At 45.3% G+C, this 27,811-nt stretch overlaps 1 long non-coding RNA gene across 1 annotated transcript; it reads right to left on the bottom strand.

Annotated features, from left to right (window-relative positions):
- Window positions 1–16,763: 16,763 nt before the first annotated feature.
- Window positions 16,764–20,675, bottom strand: LOC114886850. The gene is made up of 2 exons (XR_003791439.1): window positions 17,393–20,675; window positions 16,764–17,181 (listed from the first exon to the last, which is right to left on the bottom strand). It is a non-coding gene; the product is annotated as an uncharacterized LOC114886850 (long non-coding RNA).
- Between the last annotated feature and the right edge of the window lie 7,136 nt (window positions 20,676–27,811).

Here is a 27,811-nt window from a genome sequence, read left to right as displayed (position 1 = left end):
TGGATCTTATGTGGCAGTTACCCAAATTTAATTTTAGAATTAAATCTAAGTCTAAAAATTGATAATTAAAGAAACATTTAGGGAATTCCCTGGTGGTCCAGTGGTTAGGACTTGGCGCTTTCACTGCTATGGGCTGGGGTTCAATCCTTGGTTGAGGAACTAAAGATCCTGCAAGCTGCGTGATGTGGTCAAAAAAAAAAAAAAAGTAAAAATTTAAAAGTCTGCAAAATTGTATGAGAATAACTTTAAGGTAAAAGTTACTTTGCCTTCATTACTATTACATTTCAAAAAATTGTTCTGTGGTTTTTGTTTTGTTTTTATGCTTGCTTGTTTAGTAAATACAATGCCTTAAAAAAAGAAGCTGTTCATGATTCTGGCCTGTTGTGGCAGGCAGAATAATGACCCCCTAAAAATGTCCATATCCTAATCCTCAAAACCTGTGAATATGTTACTTGACAAAGGGGGAATTAAGGTTGTAGATGGAATTAAGCTTACTAATCACCTGACCTTAAGATAGATTATGCTAGTAAGGTGGATAGCTAGTGGGAAGCAGCTGCATGGCACAGGGATATCGGTTCGGTGTTTTGTGACCGCCTGGAGGGGTGGGATAGGGAGGGTGGGAGGGAGGGAGACGCAAGAGGGAAGAGATATGGGAACATATGTATATGTATAACTGATTCACTTTGCTATAAATCAGAAACTAACCCACCATTGTAAAGCAATTATACCCCAATAAAGATGTTAAAAAAAAAAAAAAGATAGATCATGCTAGATTTTCCTGGTGGGCCCAGTGTAATCACAAGAGTCCTTGAAATTAAAGAAATACAATGCAGCAGAATATATATTCTTCTCAAATATACATGGCACAGTGTTCAGAATAAAGTATATGCTAGGCTGAAAAATAAGCCTCGATAAATTTAAAAGTATGTAAATAATATAAAGTGTGTTCTCTGAAAAAATAAAATAAAAAAAATAAAGTGTGTTCTCTGAACACAATCAAATGAAATTAGAAATGAGTTACAGAAAGAAATTTTGGAAACTTAAATATGTGGAAATTAAAACTAACAAACTCCTAAATAAGGAAGAATCAAAAGGGAAACTAGAAAATATTTTGAGATGAACAAAAATGAAGACAGGGCTTCCCTGGTGGTGCAGTAGTTGAGAATCTGCCTGCTAATGCAGGGGACATGGGTTCGAGCCCTGGTCTGGGAAGATCCCACATGCCGCAGAGCGACTAGGCCCTTGAGCCACAACTACTGAGCCTGCGCGTCTGGAGCCTGTGCTCTGCAACAAGAGAGGCCGCGAGAGTGAGAGGCCCGTGCACCGCGATGAAGAGTGGCCCCCACTTGCCACAACTAGAGAAAGCCCTCGCACAGAAACAAAGACCCAACACAGCCAAAACTAAAAAATAAATTAATAAAATAAAAATGAAGACAAAACATACCAAAACTTATGGGATGCAGCCAAAGCAGTGCTTAGAGGGAAATTTATTGCTATAAATGCCTATATTAAAAAAGAAGAAACATCTCAAATCAATAACCTAAACTTCTATCTTAAAACACTAGAAAAAGAAGAGAAAACTAAGCCTGCAGCAAGTGGAAGGAAGGAAATAATAAAGTTAAGAATGGAAATTGGGTGGGGTGGGCAAATTGGTAGAAGGGGGTTGAAAGGTACAAATTTCCAGTTATAAAATGAATAAGACATGGGGAGCTAATGTACAGCATGGTGACTACAGCTTCTAATACTGTCTTGCATATTTGAAAGTAGCTAGGGGAGTGGATCTTGAAAGTGCTCATTACAAGAAAATAATGTTTTGTAACTATGTATGGTGATGGATGTTAACTGGACTATTGTGGTGATCATTTTGCAATATATACAAATATTGAATCATTATGTTGTACACCTGAAACTTTAAAAAATTAAGTCTATTTCTCAATAAAACTGGAAAAAATCAATTATTTTTTTTAAAGTGTGGAAATTAATGAAATAGAAAAACAATAGAGAAAAAATAACGAAACCAAAATCTAGTTCTTTGAAAATATCAGTAAACTTGACAAACCTTTAGCTAGGTTGACTGAGAAAATAAATGAGAGAAGACTCAAATTACTAGAATCAGGGTGAAAGAAGGGACTTTACTAATGACTTCATAGCAATTAAAAGGATTATAAAGGAACACTATAAGTAATTGTATGCCAATAAACTAGATAACTTAGATGAAATGGACAAATTTCTAGAAATATACAAACTCCCAAAATTGACTCAAGAAGAAAGAAACAATGTGAATAGATCTATAACAAGTTGAGATTGAATTAGCAACCAATCAAAAAATAAATAAATAAAAAAGCCACCACACAGGAAGAAAAAAAAACTACACACCAGGGACTTCCCTGGTAGTCCAGTGGTTAAGACTCCATACTTCCAATGCAGGGGACGCGGCTTCGATCCCTGGTCAGGGAGCTAAGATCCCACAAGCTGCACAGTGTGGCCAAAAAGTAAACAAACAAACAAAACCCAAAAAACTACATGCAAAGAAAAGTCCAGGGCTTCCCTGGTGGCACAGTGGTTGAGGGTCCGCCTGCCGATGCAGGGGACACGGGTTCGTGCCCCAGTCCGGGAAGATCCCACATGCCGCGGAGAGGCTGGGCCCATGAGCCACGGCCGCTGAGCCTGCACGTCTGGAGCCTGTGCTCCACAATGGGAGAGGCCACAACAGTGAGAGGCCCGCGTACCGCAAAAAAAAAAAAAAAAAAGTCCAGGCCCAGATGATTTCGCTGGTGACTTCTACCAAACATTTTAAAAAGAATGTTAATTCTTTACAAACGCTTCCAAAAAATAGAAGAGGGAACACTTCCCAACTCATTCTATGTAGTCACTACTACCCTATACCCAAACCGGAAAAAACATCACAAGAAAACTACAGACCAAAATCTCTTATGAATATGGATGCAAAACTCTCCAAACCAGTAAACCAAATCCAGCAACATATATTATATATAAATATAATATATATAATTATATATATATTATATATATAATTATATATTATATATATATTATATATATAATATAATAAATATATATTATATATATAATTATATGCCATGATCAAGTAGGATTTATCCTAAGAATGAAAAGTTGGTTTAACATCTGATAATCAATTACTGTAATGCACCATATTAATGGAATAAAAAAACAAACCAAAAAAAAATGATCCTCTCAATAGATGCAGAAAAAGCATTCGATAAAAATCGAACACACTTTCATGACAAAAATACTCAACAAACTAGGAATAGAATGGAACTTCCTTGGGACTTCCCTGGTGGTCCAGTGGTTAAGACTTTGCCTTCCAACACAGGGGGTAAAAGCCCACATACCTCGGGGCCAACAAACCAAAACATAAAAACAGAAGCAGTATTGTAACAAATTCAATAAAGACTTTAAAAATGGTCCACATCAGGACGTCCCTGGTGGCACAGTGGTTAAGAATCCGCCTGCCAGAAAAAAAAAAGAGAATCCGCCTGCCAGTGCAGAGGGCATGGTTTCTATCCCTGATCCGGGAAGGTCCCACAGGCTGTGGAGCAACTAAGCCCATGCGCCACAACTACGGAGCCTGTGCTCTAGAGCCTTTGAGCCACAACTACTGAGCCTGTGCGCCACAACTGCTGAAGCCCGCGCGCCTCGAGCCTGTGCTCTGCAACAAGAGAAGCCACCGCAATGAGAAGCACGCATACCACACGAAGAGTTGCCCCGGCTCACCGCAAGTAGAGAAAGCCCACACGCAGCAACAAAGACCCAACCCAGCCAAAAATAAATAAATAAATTTATTTTTTTAAAAGATCCATTATATATATAATGGAATAAATTATATATAATTATTATTCATATATATAATGGAATAAATACTCAGCCATTAAAAAGTATGAAAAGTTTTAAAAAGTAAATTTAGAAAAAAAAAATGGTCCACATCAAAAAATCTTAAAAAAAAAAAAAAAGAATGGAACATCCTTAACCTGATAGGGCAGCTATGAAAAACCCACAGCTAACATCATACTTAATGGTGAAAGACTGGATGTTTTTCTCCTAATGTCAAGAATAAGACAAGGATATCCACCTTACCACCTCCATTCAACATTATACTGGAGGTTCTAGCTAGGGCAATTAGACAAGAAGAAACAAAAAGCATCTAGGCTGGAAAGGAAGAATTAAAACTGTCTCTGTTTGACATGGAAGCAACCTAAATGTCCATCAACAGAAGAATGGATAAAGAAGTTGTGGTACATATATGCAATGGAATATTACTCAGCCATAAAATAGGAACAGAATAATGCCATTTGCAGCAACATGGGTGGACCTAGAGATTGTCATACTGAGTGAAGTAAGTCAGACCAGAAAGACAAATACCATATGATAGTGTTTACATGTGGAATCTAAAAAAAAGGTACAAATGAGCTTATCTACAAAACAGAAATAAACTTACAGAGGTAGAAAGCAAACTTATGGTTACCGGGGGTAAGGGGGGGTAGAGATAAATCGGAAGATTGGAATTGACATATACACACTACTATATACAAGATATATAACTAATAAGGACCTACTATATAGCACAGGGAACTCTACTCAATACTCTATAATGGCCTATATGGGAAAAGAATCTAAAGAAGAGTGGATATATGTATATTATAACTGATTCTCTTTACTGTACGCCTGAAACTAACACAACATTGTAAATCAACCATGCTCCAGTAAAAATTTTTAAAAAAAAACTATCTCTATTTGCAGATGACATGATATTTTATACAGAAAATCCTAAGGAGTTCATGAAAAAGCTATTAAAATTAATAAAGGAGCTCAGCAAGGTTGCAGGATACAAGATCAATATTAAAAAGTCCTATACATTAGCAATGAAATTAAGAAAACAATTCCATTTACAATAGCATCAAAAGAATAAAATATTTGGGAATAAATTTGATTAAAGAAGTGCAAAATTTATACTCTGAAAATTACAAAAACATGGTTGAAACACTAACGTAGATCTAAGTCAGTGGGAAAGCATCTCACATTCATGGGTCAAAAACTTAATATTATTAAGATGGCAGTACTCCCCAGATTGATCTACAGATTGAGCACAATCCCTATCAGAATTCCAGCTGGCTTCTTTGTAGAAATTAACAAGCTGATTTTAAAATTCACACGGAATTGCAAGGGATTCATAGTAGCCAAAACGATCTTGAAAAAGAACAAAATTGGAGGACTCACTCTTTTCCGATTTTTTAAAAATAAATTTACTTATTTTATTTTTATTTATTTTTGGCTGCGTTGGGTCTTTGTTACTGTGCCCGGGCTTTCTCTAGTTGTGGCGAGCGGGGCTTTCTCTAGTTGAGGCAGGCGGGGGCTACTCTTTGTTGCAGTGTGTGGGCTTCTCACTGCGGTGGCTTCTCTTGTTGCGGAGCATGGGCTCTACATGTGCAGGCTTCAGTAGTTGTGGCTCGCAGGCTCTAGAGCGCAGGCTCAGTAGTTGTGGCGCACGGGCTTAGTTGCTCCGCGGCATGTGGGATCTTCCCGGACCAGAGCTCGAACCCGTGTCCCCTGCATTGGCAGGCGGATTCTTAACCACTGCGCCACCAAGGAAGCCCTCTTTTCTGATTTTAAAACTTACTCCAGGGGCTTCCCTAGTGGGGAAGAGAGTGGGGTGGGGAGCCCGGGGGGGTGTCCCCAAAGCTCAGGAGTAGGCTGGGGAGAGAGACCTCCCGGAATCGAGGGTGTAACCCCATGGACAAACAGCCTTCCAGCCTCCTGCCTTGGCTCACGCTGTTTCCCTCCCTTAGGGTGACTTTCCTCCTGTCCTCGCATGAGTGAGTCCCAACATTTTGTCAAGGTCCGACTCAGATGCCTCCTACTCCAGGAAGCCCACCCTCCTCCCGGCCCCGGAGGCCCTTGGCCCGACCACAAGGGCCAATACACCCAGCATTCATGAGCATGTCAGGGCTGATGGCGTGGGCTCCCTGAGTACAGGGCCCATGTTGCTCTGTCACTGGACCCAGGCACAGCTGGCTGGTGAATGTGTGTTGAGAATGTAAGTTGGGTGTGTGCCAGGCTTCCTGGATTCAAATCTCAGCCCGGTGACTGCTGGGAGCACATGGATGAGTGTTACGAGTGAGCGAGCGGAGGCAGGATGGGACAGTCTGGTCAGGCAGAGGGATGAAGGGACAGCATTGTCTCCCAGTGGCCTGGCTCCACCTGGGCAGAAATGGGTGCAGCTCGAGCCACCTGTTTGTCTGTCAGTTGCCTGGGCCCAGGAACGTCTGGTTCCCAGGGACAACATTTCAGCTCTGAGGTGGGCTGGCCTGGGAACCGGTCGACTTCCACCACCACCCCTCTCCCTCCCCCAAAATCACTTCTCTGGGGCAAGTGGCCCAGGTCAGGCGGGGGTGAGAGCACGCCCCGCCTTGCCCCCCTGCTCCACGTCCTCACATCTTCCTTCCCAGGCTTGTTGGCCCCCCACTGCCCTACACTCCCTCTGCTATTGTTCCAGGCTCCAGGCAGGAGCTGGGAGGGGCCAGGGCTCAGGGGAGGCCAGGACCACCTCACTTCTCTCCCTTTTGACTCCACCTTCTGGGGGCACCTGGGCTGCCAGGAGGGCTGGGTATGGGCTTCCCTCCCCGGTGGGAAAAGGAAGGGAGGCCACACCGTTTGCTGGGTATTGGCAGTGTCACAGTTGCAGGTCTGTGATGCTGAATCCCGGTGGTGCCTCTGGGGCTCCCACCCCTGGACACAGGCGCTGAGGTGGGCTAGGGACGGGGGTGGCTTCCGGGGAGGGTTTGGAAGCTGAGGTCTAAGGCCGGGCAGCTGGTGTGGCCAGGGCAAGTCACCCCAGGTCATCTCATGGAGTCTGGGGTTTCACATGCCCTCTGCATTGCCCCACCACAGTGGGGACCATCCCCTGAGCCCAGCCCAGATAGGCAACGGACCCTCCGACAGCTCTCAGTCCCCCACAAACTGGCTCCGGCTCCCCCGGCAGCAAATGCAACTCCACCCTTCCGGGCCAGAAGCCAGGCTCACCCCAGCGCTTCCTCTCCTGTCCCACGAAGGCCACCAGCAGGTGATCTGGGCTCCAATCACCTGGTACCACCACCTCTGCTGCCCCTCCCCCAGCTGCCAGGCCACCAGCCTCCCTTGCTGCGCCCCTGTAGCAGCTGCCTCACTGGTCTCCCCTGCACCCCCCGTCCTCCATCCACCAGAGGGATCTTTACAGAATGTAAGGCAGGTCACCGGACTCCACTGCTCAAGACCCTCCGACAGCTCCCACTTCACTCGCGTGAAGGCAGACGCCCCCCACCTTGGCCTGCGAGGCCAGGGCCACCTGTTCTGTTTCCACTTTGCCCACTCTCGGGCTTGGCAGGACTGCTGTCCAAAGTAAAACACTTTGGCTTCTACTAAATCTGGTCCATGATTCCATTTGTTCCAGATTGTTCCAAACTGTTGCATTGAGTTCAGTGATGAGTTTCTTTGCCTGAAACCGTAAAGTTGAAGTATCACATGTAATAGTGAGTTGATCTGGTGCATTTCTCGGTTAAAAAATAATAGTCATGGGCTTCCCTGGTGGCACAGTGGTTGAGAGTCCGCCTGCGGGTGCACGGGACACGGGTTCGTTCCCCGGTCTGGGAAGATCCCACATGCCGCGGAGCGGCTAGGCCAATGAGCCATGGCCTCTGAGCCTGTGCGTCCGGAGCCTGTGCTCCGCAACGGGAGAGGCCACAACAGTGACAGGCCCGCGTACCAAAAAAATAAAAAATAAAAAATAATAGTCATTATAACTTGCTGTATCAATTTGCAACTTTTCTGTAAGTCTAAAATCATTATAAAATAAAAAGGTTATTAAAATAAAAAAGATGGGACTTTCCTGGTGGCACAGTGGTTAAGAATCCACCTGCCAATGCAGGGGACACGGGTTTGAGCCCTGGTCCGGGAAGATCCCACATGCCACAGAGCTACTAAGCCTGTGCGCCATAACTACTGAGCCCACGTGCCACAACTACTGAAGCCCGTGTGCCTAGAGCCCTTGCTCCTCAACAAGAGAAGCCACTGCAGTGAGAAGCCTGTGCACCGCAGTGAAAAGTAGCCCCTGCTCGCCGCAACCAAAGAAAGCCTGCGCGCAGCAATGCAGCCAAAAATAAATAAATAAATAAATTTTAAAAAATAAAATAAAAAAGAAAGCGGGGGGGGGGAATTCCCTCGCAGTCCAGTGGTTAGTACTCCGCGCTTCCACTGCTGGGGGCACAGGTTCGATCCCTTGCCGGGGAACTAAGAAAAGGGGTGTGGGAAGGGGAGAAATTGTACTGAAAAAGGAATCACTGGGCTTCCCTGGCGGTGCAGTGGTTGAGAGTCCGCCTGCCGATGCAGGGGACGCGGGTTCGTGCTCCGGTCCGGGAAGATCCTGCATGCTGCGGAGCGGCTGGGCCCGTGAGCCATGGCCGCTGAGCCTGCGTGTCCGGAGCCTGTGCTCCGCAACGGGAGAGGCCACAGCAGTGAGAGGCCCGTGTACCGCAAAAAAAAAAAAAAAAAAGGAATCACTGTCTAAAAAGCGGTATACGTTTGTAAGAGTGGCTCTGGTGAAAAGTTGGCAAGTGTGTAGCAACACCAGGGTCTGTGACCAGGGCTGTGCACACACATGTCTGTTCAGGAGGGTGTGGTCCTCCTGTTTTAGTGGAGTGAACCAGAGCATGACCCTGGGTCAGTGCCCAGGCAGGGCTTGGATGGAAACCAGAACACAGGTTCCAGGAGGCTGGGGAACACGCAGGAGGGGGCTCAAGGCACGACGGCCCAGGCAAGGGCTGAGGGAGCTTCTGAGCTGAACCTTGAAGGAGTGGGATTTCCACTGGAGATGGGTGAGGGCAGAGAGTATTCCAGCAAGGGGGAAAGGCACGAGGGAAGGACAGAGACGGGACAGGAGGGGCTGTGTGTGGGGTTTGGGTGGTTCCTGTAGGGGAAGGAAGGGACTGCTGGTCAAGTGGGTGTGGGTATCAGAGGCTGGATAGAGGCCAGTGAGGTGGGCACAGCCAGAGTGTGCACAGGAACCCTAACAGGCAGTCTGTGGAGGTGGACGGGCAGGGAGCAGAGAAGGGCCTGGAAGACACCCTGTCGCCATAGCCTTGGGGAGGTGAATGTAGGGCTCTGCTTCAAGACTTGAGCTGCTGAAGAGAGCCCACTGTTTCTCTTTGTATCCCCAGCATCTTCCCAGCGTTTGGCGCACAGTAAGTGTGCAAGAGATGCTTGTTCATGTGTGTGTATATTCTTTATTTTACAGTTTCTCGATGTACAATAAACTGCAAGTAATTGAAGTATATAATTTGATGAGTGTTGACATGTGTACATCCATGAAACCAACAATCAAGGCAATGAACATGATCATCACCCCCAAGTGCCCCTTTGTAACTCCTAGTCAGCTGTTATTTTAGATTAGGTTTTTTTTTTTTTTTTTTTTTTGCGGTATGTGGGCCTCTCACTGCTGTGGCCGCTCCCGTTGCGGAGCACAGGCTCCGGATGCACAGGCTCAGCGGCCATGGCTCACGGGCCCAGCCGCTCCGCGGCATGTGGGATCTTCCCGGACCAGGGCACGAACCCGTGTCCCCTGCATCGGCAGGTGGACTCTCAACCACTGCACCACCAGGGAAGCCCTAGATTAGTTTTTATTTTTGACAATTTTGCATAAATGGAACCAGACAGTGTGTAGTTTTTTGTTTTTGTTTTTTGGCTGCACCATGCAGCTTGCAGGACCATAGTTCCCAATCCCTACCAGGGATTGAACCTGCACCCTCAGCGGTGAAAGCACAGAGTCCTAACCACTGGACCGCCAGGGAATTCCCTGTATGTACTTTAAAAAAAACTGGTTTCTTTCTCACAACATAATTATTTTGAAATTGCTCCATGTTATTGTGCACATCAGTGGTTTGTTCAAGATTTAAAACTTCTGGACTTCCCTGGTGGCGCAGTGGTTGAGAGTCCGCCTGCCAATGCAGGGGACACGGGTTCGTGCCCCGGTCCGGGAAGATCCCACATGCCGCGGAGCGGCTGGGCCCGTGAGCCATGGCCGCTGGGTCTGCGCGTCCGGAGCCTGTGCTCCGCAACGGGAGAGGCCACAGCAGTGAGAGGCCCGCGTACCGCAAAAAAAAAAAAAAAAAAAAAGCTGTTACAATTCAACAATAAAAGGATAAACATCCCAGTAACAACATTGGCCAAAAAAAACCTGAATAGACACTACACCTAAGAAGATATATAAATAGCAAGTAAGCACATGAAAAGATACTCAGCACTACTGGTCATAGAGAAATGCAAATTAAAATCACAATGAGACACCACTACATATTCACTAGAATAGCTAAAATTTAAAGATATGATCACCTGGTGGCGCAGTGGTTAAGAATCCGCCTGCCAATGCAGGGGACACGGGTTCGAGCCCTGGTCCGGGAAGATCCCACATGCCGTGGAGCAACTAAGCCCATGTGCCACAACTACTGAGCCTGAGCTCTATAGCCTGCGAGCCACAACTACTGAGCCCGCACGCCACAACAATTGAAGCCCTAGAGCCCGTGCTCCACAACAAGATAAGCCACCGCAATGAGAAGTCCGTGCACTGCAACCAAGAGTAACCCCTGCTCCCCGCAACTAGAGAAAGCCAGTGCACAGCAACAGACACACACAACACAGCCAGAAATAAAAACAAATAAAATAAATAAATTTATTTTTAAAAATAAAATAAAGATATGATCATACCAAATGATGGTGAGTATGGAGCAATTGGAACTCTCATACACTGTTGGTGGGAATGCAAAATGGTACAACCACTTGGGGAAATAGCTTGGAAATTTCTTAAAAACTATGCATCATAATTACTAAAAATGGGAAGTAACTGAAATCATAATACCCATGCAATGGAATACTACTCAGCAATAAAAATAAACGTTTGTTGAACAAACAAGTGTATTATGAAGTATTCCAAGGACAGGGTTTGCAATACTGCATTTGTTCACTAGATGGCGTCAAAAGCCTACTCATTTCCAGTTCCATACATTTGCATCTCCTGTGGCTACTCTTCTCACTGCAGCAGGCAGACAGGGCATCATCCCCATTTAAACAGGAAAAACAGAGTCCTGGAAAGGGCAGGTGACACTCCATTTGCCGACTTGTCAGAGCCAGGAGCCAGGATCTGACCTATGTCGCCTATATTTTCTGAGCTTCTGAATCAACAACCCTGCTAGAGGGCTTCCCTGGTGGCGCGGTGGTTGAGAATCTGCTTGCCAATGCAGGGGACACGGATTCAATCCCTGGCCCAGGAAGATCCCACATGCCGCTGAGCAGCTAAGCCCGTGCGCCACAACTACTGAGCCTGCACTCTAGAGCCCGCGAGCCACAACTACGGAAGCCCGCATGCCTAGAGCCCCTGCTCCACAACAAGAGAAGCCACCACAATGAGAAGCCCGCGCACCGCAACGAAGACTAGCCCCGGCTCGCCACAACTAGAGAAACGCCCGTGCGCATCAACAAAGACCGAACGTAGCCCCCCCCCCAAAAAAAAAACCCTGCTAGACACTCCCACTTCTCACTTTCCCCAATACCCTGCCCCTCCCTCCAAGTCTTCTCATTTTCCTAGTTGCACCCTTACTGAAGTCAGAAATCTGCTTCCCAAATCCAAACCAACTAGCCCTGGGCCTGGGAGACTTGAGGGCAAGTTTGGAGAGGCTGGGAAATGGTGGAGCTGTCACTTAACTCAGGTTTGTTTTAGTCACCCACTGCAGTACTGGAATTATCAGAATAATGAAATCCAAAAAAAAAGAAAAAAAACCCCAGAGTGAAAAAGTCTTTTGTACAGCTGGAGGAGTAAATAAAGGACTTTCCTGGGGTTCGTTTATATTATCAAGATCTAGGCCCCTGCCTTGGACATAACCTTCAGAGGAATTTTATGGTGGCCTCCTTCTCTCTTTTTGTGCTCAGAAGGAGGAAATGACTTCTGGCCTCCTTCTTTGCCCCTTCCTGTCGCTGACCCTGGCCTTGACATTTTCCAATCCTGGCCAGTTTTGAGCCTGCTCAGCACCAGGAAACATGTAGCCCCTGGTGAATCCCCAGCCTCTCCTCTCTTACTCCTTTGCTCTCCAGTGAAGTCCTTGCGCTTCCTGGGAGTCTTCCAGCTCTGCAAGAACAGAGACTTCTCCAAAAGATGCTGAAACTGGGCATCAACTCAGAATAGGCACTTAAGCCCAGGGACCATTGTGTTGGGGGCTGGTCTGCTGCTGACCTGTCTGGACAGTTGATTTTATTATTTTAATTGAAGTATAGTTGATTTACAACGTTGGGTTTCAGGTGAACAGCAAGGTGAATATACATATAATTACATATATATTTTTCAGATTCTTTTCCATTATAGGTTATTACAAGATATTGAATATAGTTTCCCGTGCTATACAGTAGGTCCTTGTTTATTTTCTATGTAGTTGGACAGTTGATGCACATTCATGCACTTTAGTAAAAGCAACAGAGAATTCAAGTGTTGGGGACCAGGGTTCAAATTCCAGCCCTGCTGCCTTGCCAGTGACCCAATCAGAGCTTGCTTCCCCATTCGCAACACATGAGCAACTTAACGAGTTCAGTAATGTAGGACAAAGCTGTTTGCTGAGGCCCCTCCCCTCCACTGGGCTGAGGGTGTAGCCAGGCTGGGAGACCGGTGCTAGGTGAGCATCTTCTTCACAACTGTGTCCCACACTTGGGTTTCACTGGCCAGGTTTCCTGAAAGGAGACTCTCCTACTCGTTCAGGGAATACAGGGAGGAGCAAGGACATCTCAGGGGTTTAGAAGATGGGTGGGACCGTGAGGGTTTTCCAGTTACAAGCAAGAGGGATGATCTGCAGGTTTACAGGCCATTCCACAGGACAAGTGACATGACCAGCTTGTAGCTTGGGAAATGACAACTGATTAAAAAACGGAGTCAGTTAAGACATCAGCGGGAACAGCAGAGAGCTTTTTAACCAGCTTTAAGTACTTTCATAGAAGAAATGGTAATACCGCTCCTCCCCATGTCCCCCAGCTGTTTTTCTCCATCCCAGCCCAGCTCAGAGCCAACTGATGAACAGCAGAAAGTAGGCTGCTTTAAAGGAAGTGTCCATTTTTTTCTGTAGGGATGTTGCTGGGTCCTTCAGCTCACCCAGTGCACCGCTTTCCCCCCTCCAGGTCCCTGCTCTACTTGGGAGATTAGACTGCATGATACTGCAGTATAACTTATTAGACAAGTTAAACAGGAACAAGGTAGAACACCCACGAAAACACCCACCCAAACCAGTTTGATTTGTACACAAATGAATCACACCAATGAAAAGCTTTTTAATTTTTATTAATATGTAATTAAAATTTTCAATAGTGAGACTTCTCCAAACACTAGATACATGAGGAATACCTGAAAATTAAAGACAATGCAATTATATTAGGTTCCTATGTAAATACAAATACAAACCAGTTCAGGCTTCTGACAAATGAAAACATATAGTTTGAAGCTACTTTTATCTTCCACCTCCCCTAACTCTAGAGCCTAGCACCCGAAGCAAAAGAAGAAAAACATAGTCTTGAGAGCAGAGTTAGTTAAAGTCAAGCAAAGATGCCACAGGGACTTGAACCCCGTCCTGGAAACCAGGAGTGCCAACCACCAGCATCTTTTGCTTTTTTTTTAAAGCTAGGAAAAGGCCAAAAAGCAAAACCTGAGAAAACAAAACCTTTTGTTTTCTCAGGAAAAGAAAAACCTTTATAAATAACCCTACTGAAGAGCACTGGAGAATCTGCTTCAGCTAAGATGCTAGCTTGGCCAAGTCTGTTATGTTCACCTGAAAAAGTCTTAGCAGAGAATTTTTGCAATCCCCCCCCCCCAACAGCCCCTCTCAACTGCTAAAGTGCCTGTCTACTTCAGTTTATACCTTCCCACCCAACATGACAGTTCTCAAATGTTATTTCTCCATTTACTGGTTTGTTTCTTTTAATCACTGGATAATAATGCCACACATCTGAAACATCTTAGAGCTTTTTAGTTGTGGTCTTAATATCATTAACTATTTGCAGGCAAATTAATGGTCATTTCTAGTAGTGCAACCCACCGGAAGACCTTGGCACCAATTACCTTAAGACCGATTATGGATCATGCCCACAAGGATCCAAGCTACCGGCAGCATCGAGGTGAGGGGTGAAGGGTCTGCGCTAGGCCAAAGGCAGGGGTTGGCGATGTGGCAGAGAAGTCACTTGTGGGGAGACCTTGCTTTTTAACAGGCTTCTGGAAAAGCTAGGGAAAAGTGGTTGCCCGCTTTCCCCCTTTCCCTCCCCTTCAAGCATCACTTCTTGAGGTTTGGGCTTTATTAAGAGCTGCTATAAAAACAGCTGAGTTGTATGTTAGGACAAGCCCAGGGGTATACAAGGTACTCGAGCATTCCTTTGGATGCTTCACTCCCCAAAAAGACAGCCTCAATGCATTGTCTGCAAAGGGTGTCGTTGAGGCAAGTCCTCATTTCCTAACAGAAGATGGGGTTGAGAGGCCGACACCATTCTGATTGACCTTGGTATAATAGCGCTTTGCTGTCTCTCTTGCCACAGGAAGGCTCCGTGGTTGTCCTACTTTAAGCCTTTGGTGCTTTTAGTGAGGGTTACCTGAAAAATCTTAAAAAAAGGCTTAGCGCCCACCTCACCCCTCCACCCCCAGGCCAACAAACAACTTGCTCATGCTGTTGACACCAGCGTAAAGCTGGAAGGTCATTTAGTACTGAATTACCCGTAACAGATCTGACTTGGTATGTAAATATAGAAAAAGCTTGTTCACCTGTTGTCCTCATTTTGTCCACTGGTGAATTCAACTGGAAGCTCCTTCTATAGTCTGAAGAATACCATCTGAAAGAACTAGTGGTTCCCAATCCCCACATTTAAAATGCAATGTTTGGTTTGTTTATTAAAAGTAAATAAGCTATTTTTCCTTACTGGGTCTGGCTTCTCTGGCCCTTCGCATACGTCTGTTGTTTTGAATGTTCCTGGATATAAGAATTAAGACCAAGGGAGGGGAGAGAGAAACCCGGCACAAAGACAATGCACTAAGACCACTGAACTGTTGTTAAACATTTCCACTTGCCAGTTAAATTTCGTGACGACTGTTGTTCGTTTGAAATTTATTTCTTGTCACTGATTTTAAAGTTGCATCTGGAAAAGACTAAAGGCTTCAGTGCCCTCCCACCCCCTTACCAGAAGTGAACAAAAAAGCATTTTACCTAAAAGCACAGCAAAAGGGACTTTGCTTCAATCACAAACACGAATGCTTAAAGCTGCAGAAATTTCCTCAACACTCAGCCTTTTATTACTCAGCTGGATTTTCCTTCAACAATCACTATCAACTTTTAATCATACTCCAGTTGTTTCACAATGCATTCTAATAGCAGCGGATCAGAACAGTACTGCATTACTTGCCAACAGAACAGACAGACCTGAGATCAAGACAACTGCATTCTGTGTAGTCTGCAAAAAAAAAACTAAAACAAGTAAGCCCCACCCTCTCCTCCCTTCCCTCCAAAATCAGGGGGGAAACATTTACTTGAGTATGCTGATAAACTCACTGCAAGGTCTCACACTCACTAGTAGAGCAGAAGGCAGAGCCAAGTGCTTATATGCAAGTCAAAATCCTGAACAGCTTCATGAAGGATGAAATGAAGCCTCTGCAAAGGAAAATTCTTTAAAAAACCCACATGCCCTCCCCCACACCAAGTGCCTATATAAAAGGCCAACAGTGTAAACACCAGCTACCACTAGATAACGCGACTGTTAAGCATTTAAAGTTAACATGCAAACTGGAAATGTGGACAGTAAGATCTCTCATTACTCTAGTTTAACCACTGGACTCCTGACTTTCTGAAAACAGCATAGGTGTTACCTGTTTTCCTGATCATAATCTCCCACCTGTCTAAGAGGTATTTATTCCTTATTTAGAGGGCCTCTATTGCCATGTGCCTGGAATTATTAAATGCTCATCACTTTTACGAAGGATAAAATTTGTTTTTCCTGCCTTAAGTTAAATTCGTTCTTCCGCTCAACTCCTGATCTTGTCCGTTAAAGAGTGTTCAAAGTTTCTGAAAGATGAGAAGAATCCCCCCAAGATTGCCCAACACTAACTAGACAAACAATTTTATTTAAATAAGGAGACAGCTTTCTAAAAGCATACATTCTCTACAAAGTATTTTATTTTGAATAATTTAACGGTTTTCTGCACAATACACATCATAACATTTAAATTTTAGCAAGATTAACAATCTGAATTCTGGTTAACAGCACGTTATGCTACCCTTTAATAGGCTTTTCAGAGACTCAGTGCTAAACAAATGTTCTTAGTATTATACACATTACCTTTATCTCAAGAGGCTTTAAGGCATTACTAGCCTCTGAGTGAAGTGTGCTAACCCATCATGGAAGCCCACAGGCACACCAAGTCCTGTCTCATTTTAAAAGGCTGGATAGGAAAATCCCTCAGGTAAGGGACCTAAGACCTCCACAGCTCTTAGCAAAGGTAAGCACTTATCCCTATCATGCAATACTGCAGAGGTACAAGTTAAACTTATCTGTTAACAGCTGCCTGCTGTTTTCTGCTCCCAGATGAAATGAAGCAACTCTTCTGATAATGAGACACCTGTCTGAGGCAAACGAAAGATTGGCAAACAGCACAGCCTCCTCCTCAATCCACTTGATCCCACTCATTTCAATGATTTCAGCTTCTTTTATTCCAGGATTAATGTGTAGCATTTTCATTTCATTTCGCTTTTTTATTCTGCTTTTGTAAAAGCAGTATTGAGATGGACATTTGATCTTCATTGTATTTCTCATCATTTCATTATTTCTCATCATTACTTTTGTGGATACAGCTTGATAAGCCAAACTTTAAAGTGGTAGACTCCATTAACTTTAAATTGGTAACTTTCATTTGCTTAATTTTTTTTGGCATATGCAGACAATGTGTTCATCAGTAGTTAAGGATCTCAGGGTTATGCTTTTTCCCCCATGTAGGTATGATATATAATCTTTTCTGCCTTTACTTATCATTCACCAAGGAGCTGTTCCCCTCTCGATCTAGGCCATCATACTGCCAGGCTGGTTATGACTCAGAAGATGTTATCTGAAAAAAGTCTACAGGAAAAAAAAAAGGGTTTCCCCTCCCTCATCAACAAAAGCCCACCCTCTTATCAGTTATAATTTACAAATACTTAGATGCAAATTTGAGACAGTTTACAATAATTTTGAATCATACCTTAACATCCTGTTTTGCAGTCACACACACAAGTTTTTCCTACACTAAAAAAATATGCTTGCTTACATACAACTGAAAATAGAATCTTACTTGATAATATAAAAGCTACCATCAGAAGAAATCCCTTCAGGATCATTAAGCCACTTCCTTTGCTCTGAAGCTCCTACAGTAGTATTAAGTTTTATTAAACCACCTGAAAAAAATTCCAAAAGAGAACCACACACTACCATATGCAAACAACTTAAGCATTTAAAAAATTCCCAAGTTTTTAATCTAAGGCAGCCCAGTGGGCTAGACCAACCCCCAGTCCACCATTTTCCTTCCCCAAGCCCTACACTTTAAATCCAGTCAATCTTCATGAACTTTCCCAGCTGTCAAATTCAAACACTGGGGAAAAACAGAAACTAGAAAATTGGGAGTTACTTGCCACCTTGGAAGTTGAGAGTTCTTTAGTTTTCCATCCTAAGTATTTAAGTTCTCTGGTATGAGTTATCTGAAATCATAAACTAAACAATTACCTAAACCCAACCCTCCCAATCCCAACCATAAGCCACTGCCGACTAATTGCCAAAATGTGCCCCTCCCCTTTAATAAGTTATCTTAAAAGTTACATTATTTGAAAACTTAACTTCAACATTTGGCCTAGTCAAGCTCTTCTGAAGTTCTGCTGAGATGACTGAATATGACCCAAAGCTGCACTGTGCTGGTGTGCCCTTCAGCTTCACTGGGGAGAGATACTCTTCCAGGGAAAAAGCTGCTCCAATCCCTGAAGGTGTTGGCGCCAAACAGCGTAGCAGTACAATCCTTCTCTACCTCAGTTTGTCAATAGTACTATAGCATCTGTGGAAAATCTCAGAGAAACATTTTCTCCCCCGCCCTCTTCCCCAAAATACTTCAAGTAAAAATAACCAGTTACGTACTTTAAAAAGTATCTGATTAAGGGGTGGAAAAATAGAATAACTACCAGCCATTTCTCCAATGGATAGCTCCGCCACAGACCTCAAATGAGAGCTGCTTGTGCTCTCGTTTCTACAAACTGTAAACCTGTGGTGTTCTGATAGTCCTGATACTGGATTTTCTTTTTTCCTGTTACCTTGAGTCATTTGCCTTTGGAATTCTAGACAGACCTAAAGGGAAAAAAACTCAAAACATATTTTGCCCCCCCCCAAAACTTTCCCCCCAGAATTACACACCCAAGCTACACATTCAGAAAACTTTTAGAATACAGGGTGAGGAAAGAAAAATAGGTCCTCTATTCACGAAATTGAAATGCTTCATTACCCCAAGCTAAATATAAAACCTGCTTACACAACTTGCTGAAATCCTCTCAAAGTCGTTCTATCAAATCCATTTGTTTTCCCTCATATTGGTTAAAAACAAAAACACTTGCCATCTACCATTCCTCCGGGCCTTGGAAGTCTGCCCTCAAAAGCTCCAGAAAAGATGCATGAGAAAATAGGCCTGCAAAAGAGAAACCTACGACACCCGAAAATCGGCCTACGTCCCCATAAAACCCTTTATGCTTAGGTACACAACTCCCCCATTACCATTAGGAAATTCAAAGATATTACCATACTCAATTACAAAAAAAAAAAATTAAAGAGAAAAAAACAACCCACGATACGGACGACCTCACGGATTTTTTTTTACCACACCACTGGCTCTCCCTGCGGGCCTGGCACACTGGGCTGCCGCTCTAGGATCCTCTATCTATCCTCCACACCGCCTGCTCGCCTCCTCCGCGTGGTTGCCAAGCCAAGCCGCACGCTAGCTTCATCACCACATCGCACTGGCCTCCTCCTTCCTGGGATCCTCTCCTAGCTTCCCCTCCAAATCGTTAGGGCTCCTTCCTTCTTCCTAGCTTCCTTCACCAAATCGCACTGGCTCCCGGGCTCCTCTTCCCTATATTCACGAGCTGCCGCTTGCTCCTCAGTCCTAGTTTCACCAAACACTGGCTCCTGGAATCCTGTCTGCGGCTCCTGTCTTCCTAGATTCACTGAATCCACTTCTGTGTAGCACCTAGGTCAGCTGTTAATTAGCGCCTAGTCCTCAGAATTTAAAAACTCATCTTAGCGCAAAGTCCAATGCAAAAATGTTAACTTGACGGTTATTCTTGCTCTTGGATTTCCTTCAGTTACAAAGTCCTTTAAATTTTCCAAAGGAAACTAAGCTACTGTATTTACAGCCTTTCAAATGTTTAACTCTTCCAAAAACATTCTTAGTTTTTAAATTACTTCAGTCCTTTTAGTAGCTTTTTGCTGTGATTTTAAACTGACTTCCCTTCTAGTTTTGGGATAGTCTTCTAAGTTGGTCCTGACCTACAGCAGTTTAAAAACCCTCATCTTCTCAAATCTAACTTCTGCACCACCAGAATTAAGTTGATGGGCTTTTATAATTCTTTTAACTATAAAAAATTATTTTCCTTAGTTTTTGTTCCTTTACTTTATCCAATTTTTTGGCTTTGAACTTTCCCATCTTCTAATTTTTTTTTGACGTCTATCTGGTATGCTTATGTCCAATAGCTTGTTTTTCATTTTCTATCTGAAATACTCGACCGTATGTTCAACCTTCTTTCTCTCTTCTAGTTTTGTCTACTTTTTCTTCCGCCTCCTACCTTCTGGGCTAAAATTAGTTTTTCTGTCTTCTAACAGGCATATTTTTATCTTCTACTTTTCCTATCTTCTCTAGTCTTTTCTTCGCCTTCCTGTACTTCTGTCTTCCGAGTTTTCCACTTCAAATTTCTTATCTTCTTTCTCAAAATCTTTATCCTACCATCCCTAATTATTATTTCCGTCGGCTTTAGCAAATAAAGCCCTTATAATCAAGTAGGCTTCAAATGTCGCAATTTTTATTGCGCCATGAATTTGAAGGCATGTTTCTTAAATCACCTTCAGTTAATTTTCTTAAAAGACGGCCTTTAAAGAATTTTAATCCTCTACAACTTGACTTTTTTAAACGACGGTTAGGTTCTGTTTATGTCACCCTACGTTTTAACGTTAATCTAAAAGGCTGCCTTTCATTTAAGAAAATTCCGTACTGTGCAGTCCTATTTCTTTCAGCAATTCTTTTTAAAATTATTTTTTTCACTCCATGAAGAAGTTTCAGCTCCTAACCTCCGCCATGTTCTAAAATTATTTTTCTTCCTTTCCCAACCTACTCTTTAAGTCTTCATATTTCCCCTAAAATAATCTTAAGTTATCAAAGTTACTCTAAGAATTTAATGCAAAGCAGTATCTCAGTATTCTATTTATAATTCCTACAGAATTATACTAATCCTATCTATCTTAGCAGAAAAACTTATCTGCGGTCTCCTCAGGCAGCGCCTCCTCCCTCACAGCAGCCTCTACGCTCGCTGCCTCGATACCTGCCACCCCGCCCGCTGCGGCATATTTATAGAGGAAGGACGGCTGACACCCCCGAATTTCAATACCCTTCCGCCGCCTTTGTGAGGGAAGCAAAAATAGTTCCTCCGGAGGGGTAAAAATATTATCTGGTTGACGAGACTTTCTAGACTCTTAAGTTTGTGCAACTTGATCGCAAGCCCTGTACCCAGATTTTTAAAACTTATTAACAAGTAGATTTGAGCTGAAAATTTGGGCAAAAACAATGAAAATCACATTTAAATAGACCAGCTTACAAAAAGTCAGAGCCATTACTTGGGAATGTTTTAGCAACTTTTAAAATACTTCTCGTGTTTCCTTGGAGTACAGTGGGTACAACTTAGTGCTTTTTGAAGGAAGGTTAAACTAGGTTTGCTGACGGCCTGCCTTTCCATTATGTAACCGAGCTTCAGCCTCACAAGTACAGACCGCAGCCATTTTAGAAGCGAAGCGTTGCAGTTTTTCCCCCAACGGCCTCAAGTCCTGCGAGGTGGTTCTGAGGTTTATACAGCAACCGGCCTGTTTGCCCTTTTATTCATGAAATCCGATCGGTCCAGGTTATCTGCTTAAGAATTCTACTAAATGTATAAGTCCACTTCTCGAAAATGTCTCCAACAGCCACAGTTTATTGTCGTCTTCTGCAACAGTGCTGGCCACCCATCTCAAAGGCTAAAATCGAGGCATCAGCGTGGGCCTGTTACTTGACATGCTACATGCTTTTGTTGTCGATTCTGTATTTACTAAATGTCAGCTAGAGCCCTACACTTTTGGTTGCCTGCTTAGACATTTTAAATCAAGCCGGGATTAACTTCTTGTTCTTGCCAAACGTGAAGCGTTTCTAAGCTTCCAGGCTTCTCTCCCGTTAAAGTTGTCAAAACCAAGTTTACATGTCCTCTTTATAAAGTATCAATAACAAAAGTCAGTGATTTCACCTCCAAAGACAAGGCGACCTTGGGCAGGCACTCCGCGAGGGAACAAGTTCTCAAATTTTTGTGAACCTTTACTTGCGGGTTTGCTTTCCCACGTTCTTCTGTTTTACAAATTTTGCGTCATCTACGGTTTAACTCTCGAGACTTTTAAAAGTCTTGGGGGTTGGGGGGGACTTCCCGGACACCGGCTTCCACGCAACTAGAGGTCTCGGCAAGAAAATGCTGAGGAGAGGCCGAGCGGGCTGGGCACGCCCCGCCGGGGCCGCTGGCCCTCCAGGACCCTCGGGCTGCCCGGGCGGGGGAGGGGTGTGTTTCCGGGCCGGCGCGGCCTGAGGCCTTTGAGGAAGTGGGGGGAGGGGCGCGACACGAAGGCCACCGCACCCGCACCCCCACCCCCCACCCCACGCCCGCCTCGCGCAGGGATATGCTGGTCGTGAGCCGCCGGCTCCCTTTGTGAGTCGTAGGCTCGCGGGCGGGTTCCGCCTGTTCTAACCGGCTCCAGCCGGTCCCAGCCGCCTCCGGGAGCGGTGGCGGTTGGCGCAGCGTTCCATTGCGCACGCGCGCCCCGCCCCCAGGGCCGGTGCCTGTCCAAGAGAAAGGCGTGGGGGAGGGTGGCAGCTGGCCCTGAGCCGGTTGGGGCTGTTTGACCGCCCTTCCAACCTTTCGCCACGTTTAGGTTGCTCTTCCCTTCCAGGGGCTGCTGCCCTCCTTCTCTTCTCAGCCCGTGTCGGCCTTTCCTTCCCTTCCCTTCCCCCGTCCTTTGTCATTGCTTATTATCGCAAAGTCATCCGTTTATTAAAAATTCGCACGTCATCCCCTTGTAGTCATCTAGTTCTGTTTATTGTAACATCCCTTGAGTGTTTGTATGTCACCAGATCTTACTAGTCTAGGATGCTCGAAGCGGAAGGGGTCTCAGAAACTGACCTAGCAGCTGCCGGGGTTGTTTTCCTTGAAAAGAATGGAGTGGTGGTGATGAGATCGTGGAGCGTTCCAGGGCACATGGTGGTTTCAAGCCTAGAGCCCAGGACAGGGTGGCGACACCCACCCTCTCGCCGCCTCTCACCTCCAGGGTTTTCAATTCTAGAATCTCTGCAATACCTTGTGTTTAGGCAGTAAATTCCAAGAGGGGAAGACGGAGTTTATTGGCAAGGTACAGGTTAGGATGGCAACTGAATAATGACATAGGAGTTGTAAAAAGTCCATAGTCTGTATTTTTAAAACCCCTCTGGCTCCTATAAATGGCGGTGGTTGTGAAAGGAGCAGGCCTGGGGGGCTCTAGCAAGTTAGGGTACTGTCTTCTATGCTACCCTCCCACCTCCTCCACCCCCAATAAAGCAGGGCCAGTTTGAGCAGCTACTTTAAAGTGACCCTGGTGAAGCTGTTCTTGTTTAATCACTCTTTCCCTCTCCCTGTAAGAGTGGAATATTACAGAGATGCAGATGGCTCCCTTCAAACGTAGTCTTGATGTTTGCTCTGGGACTGGAAAAGTTTTAGAAGAATTTTAGCGCTGGAAGGAGGAAAACCTGAGTTGGGTCACCTCATTTTACAAATGGAGATTTGGGGGCCTGGGGAGTTTGTGATTTGCCTAAAATCAGACACAGATAATTAGTACCAGAACCTATTCTTGAATCTGCGAATTTCAACCTCATGGTGCCTCCCTTTGTTCCCCCCACTCTCTCCCAGTACTTATGTCGGCCTCCTCAACTGCCCTTTTCTCCAGGGCTGGGCGGGGAGGGGACCTAGGTCCCCCTCTTATCTGTGACCTTTCTCCCATTCTGGAGCCGCCGAAGTGAATGTTAAGAGCCCTGAAGTGCTTTAAATAATTGTCGGTGTAGCTAACTAGTCATTTCCAGTTCCCTTACACATAGATTGTAGCATTTTCCTTATACTGTTAGAATGGCTGCGTCGTATTTGGCTAATTCTCCCTGAATTTGGGGAAAGAGATTTAAATGAAGCTCAGAACTCAGGAATCTCTCGTGTGGGAGAGATGGCTTGCCAAAGCCAGAGAGAAGATTCTTACCTTTTTTTCCCAAACTGGTAAGTAAAAAATATTTTAGAGATTATGGACACTAATCCCCTTTTTACTATTTTGGCCCAAAGGTTTACTGCCTTCATCTCTCTTGGCTTTTGCTTCGCAAAACTGACTAGCTGTCTCCAAAATATTCTAATTCCCTCCTCTTCTTGATGTAGTGAGTCTCTTTTTTTCTGGAAGATATATTTAAACAAGATGGCCTAAAATCGCCATGTTCTTTGGTGAGAAGATAAATAATACATTTGATTATGAGCCTTTCTCTCAATTCTTTTGAGCTAAGGCTCCCTTTAACATAAAACAAAATTTTCTTCAAGGCACCTTTCCTAATCCATGTTCCTTTTAACTGCATAACGTCCTAAGGCAGCTGCTCTCAATGTCCTATGTATTCCCCTCTACCTCAGTCTGAAACCTGGTCTTCATTTGGGCCTAAGGGCACAGGTATAGGAGGGCTAATCCATTTCAGCTGGTAGGTCATCTCATGTTCCCACACCCCACCCTCAAAAAAGCCCAGGCTAAAAATAGGGGGCTCTTGGTTCTGGTTTCTGGCAATCACTTCCCTGACAAACAGCGCGTGACCTTGGGCACTAACCCAAATAACTTCTCACTGGCCATTTTCTTATGTGTAAAATGAGGAGATTCGATGGAAGGAGTGATGATGCTAAGTCTATAAAATGCAGTAAACAGAGATGAGAAGGGAACATGGAAGATTTTAGGCCTCCTGGCTCTGGCTTCAAGGAGGTGGAGCCCTGAAAAGGTCTAAAGTAGCAAAAATTTAGAATCAGGCCTCCAGACCTTCTGTCACCTAACCCTCCTGAATCACGTCAGACCCGAAACTTCCAGAGAATGCCAGAATCTGCTCCACCTCCTTCCCTTTTTAGAAAGGCCAGTCAGGCTTAGTCAAGAGAAGTTTCTGAGGCCCTTCATTTCTCGGTCTATGGTTCAGAGGCCAGTCTGGGTGAGTCTTCAGCGATACCTGGCATCCCCCCAGGCCTCTTTTGTTGCATTTTACCTAACCTTGTGCTATTTAGATAATCCTTCATTGCCAGAGACAGTTTTGGAAATGCAGGTCAGAAATAAAAGGCAACGGGAGTCCCCAATAAACAACTTTCTTGTTTTCTAAAGACTCAAGGAATTTGCATTTCCCAGCCCCCTCCTGCTGCCCACATTCCCCGAGCTGATCTCTGGAACAATGACTGCACAAAAGCTCAGCTCCCTCCTTAGACAGCAGCCAACTCCCACTGCAGGAAAAACCCACAGAGATGACGCAGCTCAGAGCTCCATTATGCAGAAGAGAAGTCATTGTTTTCTAGGGGATTTTGGACAACTAAAAATGTACTCGGAGAAAGTCTAAAAATCAACCACTGAAATCCACCAGACACACCATTACCTCACAGAGAGCTGAGGGCAATTCTAGCAAAAACAAGTTACAGAAACTAAAAACAGCGGCGTCATCAGCCTTCCCCAAAATGCTGTTGGGGAGAGGCAGCCTGGGCCGCTCCCTCTCAGGCACTGAACATCTCTAGGCTGAAGAGTAAAGGAAACATTCTCCTCTTGTCTTCCTGAGAAGACCATCCGTCTTTTAAGTGTACCCTCCTCCAAGACATAGCAGAAGGATTCTGTGTTGGTAGAATTCTCTTTCTGGGGGAGAACACAGGAGAAAGCATCTTGAAAAAGAGATTTCTCAACCCCAGTTCGAGAACTCCATGCTGCTAGTTCCCTTCTTTAGTTTATTCGCCACGTAATGTCCTTGGCCCTGGGCTCTGCAGCCTGTTTGTGGATCTTTCCAGAAGGCCTGGCTGTGGAAGCCCAGCTGTAGCACTGTGGGGTGTGGGAGGACAGAATGACAACAAGGGGCAGAATGCAGCTCTCCAGACCAGCTGCCTCAGCCTCTTTCTCCCCAGCTTAAGAGCTCAGCAAGGCCCCTCACTGGCTTCACCCAGCATTTCCAGACCTTCCTTCCCCAGGCCGTCCACCCTCCCTGTGGCCTTTCCTCTTGTCCTGGTTAACCTGGGGTGGAGATGGTCTACTGACCCCCTCCCCGGCAGAGAACAGAGTCTACCACGCTTTCCTCAGTCCCTGCATTGTGCCTGGTGCATCTGCAGGACAGGAAATCCAGTGGCAGCATTATTTTCTGTAACATTTATTGAGCACTGTGCCATACGCGTTCCATGAGCCATCTCTTTTCAGTTCTCACAGCCACCCTGTGAGGGAGGTGCTGCTGTTAACCCCTCGGACAGATGAGGAAACTGAGGCCCGGGCTGTCTCTCTTGGCATCACTAGTGCCTGGCACACATTAGGAGCTCAAAATGTGCCTACTGAATCATGACTAAATGACTAAATTGGAATAGTATCTCTTTTGGAATTAAAAAACCAGGCAGAACAGTGAAAAGAGCACATGCAGTAGATGCCCCATAAGTGCAGAGTGACTGAGTGACTGGTAACCCAGCTCGGGAGGGGCTGTGAAAGGACAATGCGTCCCCCATCCTGGAATGTCCAGTCCAGAGACACTTGTGTAAAGCGAGCTCAGTGGTTCTCTGAGGTTTCCAGCTGTGTGTTGCGCTGTGTAAGTACCGGAGCGCGGTGGTGAGGAAGAGGCACAAGCTGACGTGCTTTGATAGGAACAAAATGCTTTTAGATGTGACACAAACACGACCATCCGGCAGGATGGAGTAAACTCCGCACTGAGCGGTACCGCGTAAGAAACTGCGGAACTTGTGGACAGACTGACCCATAGAGGTGGGGAAGGGTGTGGCCCGGAAGGCTGCCTTGGGTCTCCGTGGAGCTCCTGCCTCCAGAGCGCAGGGGTGTGAGCCCACCCTCAGGACTCAGGGCTTGCTGCCCCTCTGCTGGAGGCCTCACCGCGGGAAGCAGGAGGTGCTGTGTCCAGTCTCACCCGCACTGCGCGGGGCCTGTGAGTGGACCTTTCAGAACAGCCTGAAGGAACTGTGAGGCTTCCCAGTGGGTCGTATCCACAGTATCCACAGTCTTATAACCCTGATCTGTTCAGTCACCCACCTGAGGTCCCGGGCAGATGCTTGTGTTAGCACCACATACCCAGCATGATGCTCATTAAACCTTTCCCCCCTCCTACACACACACACACACACACACACACACACACACACACACACGTTCATTCTTCCTCAACCCAGCTGTGGCCCACATCCCACAGAGACAAGTCTCATGGAACAGGGGTAGAGGTCACCCGGCTCTAGGATCTTTGCCTGAGGCGTATTTCTCAGCACATGCCAGGTAGAAACAGAAGCCCATGGCGTTATGGCTCTTTCTCTGGGGCTGATGTAACAGTAGAGGCTTGCAGTGATTGCGGTGGAATAGACCTGAAAGCTCTTTAGGTGATGGGAACTCACTAGAAAGCAGCGGAGACTGGAGTGAGGTCTGGGAGGACTGGAGTTCCCTGAAGAGGGAGTTTGGACTCTGTCCTTTGGACAGAAGGATGGCTTCTGAGCTGGGAGAGGCCCTGGCTTTGGGAAGCATTGTGTAGCTGCTCTTTGCAAGGTGGCTGAGCTGGGAGAGGCGGCAGAGGGGAGGGCCCTGGAGTCCATCTTCACAGCCCGGGCCAGAGGTCGTGGAGGCCTGGATTTGGGGGTGGTGGGGGTGGTGGTGGTGGTGGTATGGCACAAGAGAAAGAAGACAGGTAGAGGTCTGCCTGAGGCTCTCCAGGCTCCCCACACTGGTCTCTTCCTCTGTCTCCTGAGCACCTAGCCCTTTCCAGACTCATGTTCTTTTCTTTCTTCCTTTTTTTTTTTTTTTTTTCTTTTGGCCATGCTGTGCGGCATGCGGGATCTTAGTTCCCTGACCAGGGATGGAACCTGTGCTCCTGGCAGTGGAAGTGCAGAGTCTTAACCACTGGACCCTGCCAGGGAAGTCCCCTTTTCTTTTTTTTTTAAGCATTCATGTTCATCTTTATTTATTTATTTGTTTGTTTGTTTGTAGGCACTCAATAGATGTTTATTAAAAGAAAGGTCCTTTAAATTCTATAGTGTTTTACAATTTTCAAAAGTTTCACGGGGCTTCCTTGGTGGCACAGTAGTTAAGAATCCGCCTGCCAATGCAGGGGACTCAGGTTCCATCCCTGGGCCAGGAAGATCCCACATACCGCAGAACAACTAAGCCCGTGAGCCGCAACTACTGAAGCCTGTACTCTAGA

The sequence above is a fragment of the Monodon monoceros genome, unplaced genomic scaffold (genome assembly GCF_005190385.1).
Source record: "Monodon monoceros isolate NGI ecotype Baffin Bay Population unplaced genomic scaffold, NGI_Narwhal_1 Super_Scaffold_7, whole genome shotgun sequence".
NCBI lineage: Eukaryota > Metazoa > Chordata > Mammalia > Artiodactyla > Monodontidae > Monodon > Monodon monoceros.
The sequence above is the reverse complement of the archived record's forward strand: the minus strand, read 5'-3'. Positions and strand labels throughout refer to the sequence as shown.